This window comes from Penaeus vannamei, chromosome 19, assembly GCF_042767895.1.
Source record: "Penaeus vannamei isolate JL-2024 chromosome 19, ASM4276789v1, whole genome shotgun sequence".
NCBI lineage: Eukaryota > Metazoa > Arthropoda > Malacostraca > Decapoda > Penaeidae > Penaeus > Penaeus vannamei.
The window spans coordinates 2,512,364-2,517,363 of record NC_091567.1 but is presented as its reverse complement, the minus strand read 5'-3'; the positions used below and the strand labels follow the sequence as shown (position 1 = coordinate 2,517,363).

At 52.9% G+C, this 5,000-nt stretch overlaps 1 long non-coding RNA gene across 1 annotated transcript in view; it reads right to left on the bottom strand.

Moving 5' to 3' along the window:
• LOC138865080 (uncharacterized) overlaps nucleotides 1-967 on the bottom strand; it is a 352,138-nt gene extending 351,171 nt beyond the window's left edge. The window contains exon 1 of the long non-coding RNA XR_011399302.1: nucleotides 276-967. This is a non-coding gene — a long non-coding RNA (uncharacterized lncRNA). The remainder of the gene's footprint in view (nucleotides 1-275) is intronic.
• Between the last annotated feature and the right edge of the window lie 4,033 nt (nucleotides 968-5,000).

The following is a 5,000-nucleotide window of genomic DNA, read 5'->3' as shown; positions in this document are numbered from 1 at the left end:
AGGCCCGGGCGTGTGACTGGCTTCGCTGAACTTCCTCCCAATACATTCCCAATTCCTTGCGGCGCGACCTATTCCACGCACGACCACCGCCTCGCATACCTGTGTCTATTGCTGGCTTCCTGTGGTAATCACGGGGGTGGAGTGTGGTCCGCCCGGCATCATTGCGGCCCGTGTAATAGCTTGTCGGGTTGTCAAACATTTTCTTTTCCCTTGCATGAACAGGTCCAAAAATAACGCGGAAAGGGGGAGGAATCACTAGCCTTTGCATGACTTACCTGCTGTGTCTCGGTGTGGAAGAGGGTAGGGGGTGTAGAGGCTCTGTTTTATATTCCACTTTTATTTCTCCGTTTCACTCCATTTTGCTTCTCCCTCTTCGCCCTCACGGAACGCGCTTTTGCGGTGCGTTTCTTCGCTTCCACGCCGCGATCACTCCAGCCCTCGAGCGCCCCGGCGACCGCTGCGAGCCAAATCCGCCAGCGTCCCGAAGGCAACCCTTAACTCGCCCGTACAATTTCCAAACGCAATTACCGGCAACAAACTCAATTATCTGCGACAATATATTCACCATGGCGGTATCAGGGCTGGAGTTCGCCGAACCAACAACAGCCGACGTGCGATCGCCGGTTCCACTCGGATCCGCCAACTCGCGACGGCTCCGAAATCCACCTTCTGCGGGACGACCTGCAGGGCCGACGCATACGCCTCCTCGCGCGCCCCTTTCCTCCTGCCGGCGAAGCGGTGGGCGTGATTCCTTGCCCCAATCCGCCGGGACAAATGGAAGGTCAGATTTGTGATCCAATCTGGCGAAGAGGGATCGCGGGATCAGCTGAGACTCTTTAGAAACGAGGTCGCAGGTCAAGAAGGCTTCCGCGGAACACACCGGCACACGCACAAGCCCGCCGCTGACTTGGGTCGTACTGTGACAGAATCTCCTTCCCCGCGCAACTCTCACCCGTACGCCACCGAGCCAAAAGGACGAATCTTGCAGAAACACGAAGCAGAAGCCAAGGTAGCGTGCAAAACCTCCTACACCCCCTCCCCCGCAAAAAAGAAAACAAAAAAATCGCCCAAAATCGACTCCATTAAAATGCACAATAAGCAACTTCACGATTGGGTTAAGATAAACATTCATAGCAACTCCTCTACAAGAGAGAGAGAGAGAGAGAGAGAGAGAGAGAGAGAGAGAGAGAGAGAGAGAGAGAGAGAGAGAGAGAGAGAGAGAGAGAGAGAGAGAGAGAGAAAGACTGACAATCAGTTAGAGATAAACAGATAGACAGAGAGGAAAAGAGGGAGGGAAGGAGGGAGATAAACAGAAAGAAAGAGAGGGAGAGAGGGGAAAGAGAAGGAGAGAGGGAAAGAGAGAGAGAGGGGAGAGAGAGGGAGAGAGTGAGAGAGTGAGAGACAGAGGGAAAGGGTGGGAGGGAGAGAGAGAGAGAGGAAAAGTGGCCAGATAGCCAGAAAGGAGAAATGGAGCAGAGGGAAAGATGGAGAGAGAAAGCGAGAGAGGCAAAGAAAGGAGAGGAGGGAGAGAGGAAGGAAGGGAAAGAGAGAGGGAGAGAGAGAGAGAGAGAGAGAAAAAGGGAGAGAGAGAGAGAGAGAGAGAGAGAGAGAGAGAGAGAGAGAGCCAGAGAGGAGAAATGGGCGAGGGAAAGATGGAGGGAAGGGGAGGGAGGCAAAGAGAGAGAGAGAGAGAGAGAGGAAGGAAGAGAGAGAGAGAGAGGGAGAGGGAGAGGGAGAGAGAGAGGGAGAGAGAGAGAGAGAGAGAGAAAGAAAGAAAGAGAGAAAGAGAGAGAGGGAGAGAGAGAAAGAGAGAGAGAGAGAGGGGGGGAGGGAGGACGAGAATACATATAGATATTGGGTTATCACCAATCTTTATGCTTATCAGTATAAATATGCTTCAAAACTACATATAGAGATAAAAAATAAAAGGATGATTATACATATCATACATTAGTTCCCATACCTTGGTTTGTTATCATGAAAAATTAAAACGTCTTCGAGAAACAATTTTTTTGAGGTGGGGGCTGGGGGGTGGGGAGAGGAGGGAGGGCGTGCCATTCGTGTCATTCTCTTGTCATTTTCATGTCATTATCGTCTCATTTTGGCCGCCCGGAAGGAATTTCTCCTTATATCGCCAACATCTGCTCCTATATCCATAGCGCTGGTTTGACAGCAAAATATGTAATATTGTTTATATTTACACAATGAAAATATCTGAATTCATATGTGTATGTATATACATACATGTATACATATATACACATACATAAATGGACACATATATACGTACATAAATATACATATATACGTATACATACATGCATGCAGGTGTGTGTGTGTGTGTGTGTGTGTGTGTGTGTGTGTGTGTGTGTGTGTGTGTGTGTGTGTGTGTGTGTGTGTGTGTGTGTGTGTGTGTGTGTGTGTGTGTGTGTGTGTGTGTGTGTGTGTGTGTGTGTGTGTGTGTGTGTGTGTGTGTGTGTGTGTGTGTGTGTGTGTGTGTGTACGTGAGTGCGTGCGTGAGTGAGTGCGTGCGTACGTGCGTGCGTGAGTGCGTGCGTGTGTGTGTACGTGAGTGCGTGCGTGAGTACGTGTCCGTGCGTGCGTGCGTGTGTGCGTGCGTGTTTGCGTATGCGTGTCTGCATGTACGTGCATGGCTACACTAACATGTGACAGACGAGAAAATTTAGCATGACAAGATCCGCCGCAGCTCACTTTGCATAGCCCTTCCCCGTCCCTCCCCCCCCTGGTGTGCTCCTCGTCTCCCTTTCTCTCCCTCTTCTGCCCCTCTTATCCTCTTTCTTCTCCCTCCTTCGCTGTTTCTTCCGCTCTCTCTCCCTCCTTTCCATCACTTCTACTACTTCTCCCTCGTTTTTCGCGCCTCTCTCTCTCTCTCGTCTTACCCTCCCCCTTTAGTCTCTCACTCCCTCTCCCACTCCCTCTCCACCCCCCACTCCCTCTCCCACTCCTCCTCCCTCTCCTCTCCTCCTCTCCCTATTCCCATTCCTATATACCTCTTCCATCATCTGCCCGCTCCCTCACCTTCGTCTGCCACTTCCCCCTCCCTCCCCCTCTCCCTCTGCCCTCTCTCCCATTCCTATACCTCTCCCACATCTACCCGCTCGCTCTCCCTCGTTTGCCTTCTCCCCTTCCTCTCCCTCGTTTGCCTCCCCTCGCCCTCCTCGTTTGCCTCCCCTCGCCTCGCCCACCCCACTTCACCCCAGCCAACAAGTCCCCCCAGGGCGGCCCACTGTTGTCACCCGACCCCGCTAAACTTCCCCGCTTGTTTGGGTGGATAAACTTTTTGTGTGGACTGTTTTGTTCGCGTGAGAGTGTGCGTTGCAATACAGATGCAGCTGCGAGGGGCGAGAGCTTGCAACGCTGGCGACTTTCTACCGGCGTGGGGCGGGAGGGGCAAACACCCAGGAAGGCCCGTGCGTGCTGAGGGTGTAGAGGTGTGGGTAGATTGTCGCGTGTAATATGCAGCGTCGCTGTATGGAGACCGTAGTAATTTATCTGTACTACAACCTGCTGAACTAAAGTGCATTGTGTGCTATGGGTGTGGAGTGTAATGGCGAATCTGAAAGAGGGTGTGCAGTTTTATGTGTGTGTTATGAAGTGCACGTGTATCCAAGCTCTTAAAATTTATGAACAGAAGCATTTACGTGCGTGGACAAACACGAGCGAACACGCACACAGGTAAACAGGAATGCGCGCATCGAGAAGACATACACATACTGCGTCGCGCATTCATGAACAGACCGACGCACACACAAACCAATGTCCGACACGCATACCATACATACATCTGCACCTATTATCTCAAACACGCGTAAGACACACAGACACACATCGTCCCACCCAACCACACACGGGCACAAAGAAACGAAACAAAATCAAAGACGCCTCTTTAGAAAGTCAAATCACTCTTGATCAACATATAAACGACATCGAGAGAGCGAGAAAGAAGGAAAGAAAGACAGGGCCGCCATACATCGGCAGTGGGGCGGCCATTACCTGTGTGCCATCGCCGGTCTTACACGTGTTGACATCGTGTCCTCTAGCCCCCCTCCCTCTTTCTCCCCTCTTGGTCTCCGTCCCTCCCCACTCCCCTCCTTTCAGCCCCCTTCTATCCCCCCCCTCTCCCCTTCCCCTTCTTAGTCTCCTCCTCTCTCTCCTCTTCCTTGACCCCTGCCTAGCCCCCCCCTTCTCCCTTTCCTTCCTACTCTCTTCCTCTATCTACTCTTTCTAGTCCCTGCCCCGTCCTACTTCCCTTCCTTCTAGCCTCCCTCTCCCCTTCCCCTTCCTAACCTCCTCCTCTCTCTCCTCTTCCTTGACCCCCGCCTAGTCCCCATCCCTCTCGACTCCGCTCCCTTCAGCCCCCTTATATTCCCCCTCTCCCTTTCCCCTTTCTAGTCTCTTCCTCTCTCTACTCTTTTTAGTCCCTGCCCCGTCCTACTTCCCTCCCTTCTAGCCTCCCTCTCCCCTTCCCCTTCCTAACCTCCTCTTCTCTCTCTCCTCTTCCTTGACCCCTCCTAGTCCCGCCATCCCTTCTAACTCCCCTCTCTTCAAACCTCTCTCTCCAATCCCCCTTTCCCCTTCCCCTTCCCTTCGTCTCCCTCCTAGTCACTATCCCTTCCCTACTTCCCTCCTGTAGTCCCCTTCTAATCCCTGCTCTTCCCTTCCTTGTATCCCCCTCCCCCCCTCAGTACCCTCTCACGCTGTCCTTGCCTCTTATGTCTCTTCCCTGTTCTCTCCCTCATTCCCCTTTTACCCTCCTCCTCCCCTTCCTTCTAATCCTCCATCCCCCCATTCCCCTCCCATTTCCCCTCACCCCACCATCTCCATCTCTTCTCCTCTTCCTCCCCTCTTCCTCTACCCTTTCCTCTACCCCTCCTCCCCCCTTCCCCCTCTCCACTCTCTCTCCCACACCCTCCCCCTGGCTCCCTTCCCATCCCCTCCACTCTCTCCTCCCACACCTCCCCCTGGCTCCTTCCCTCCCA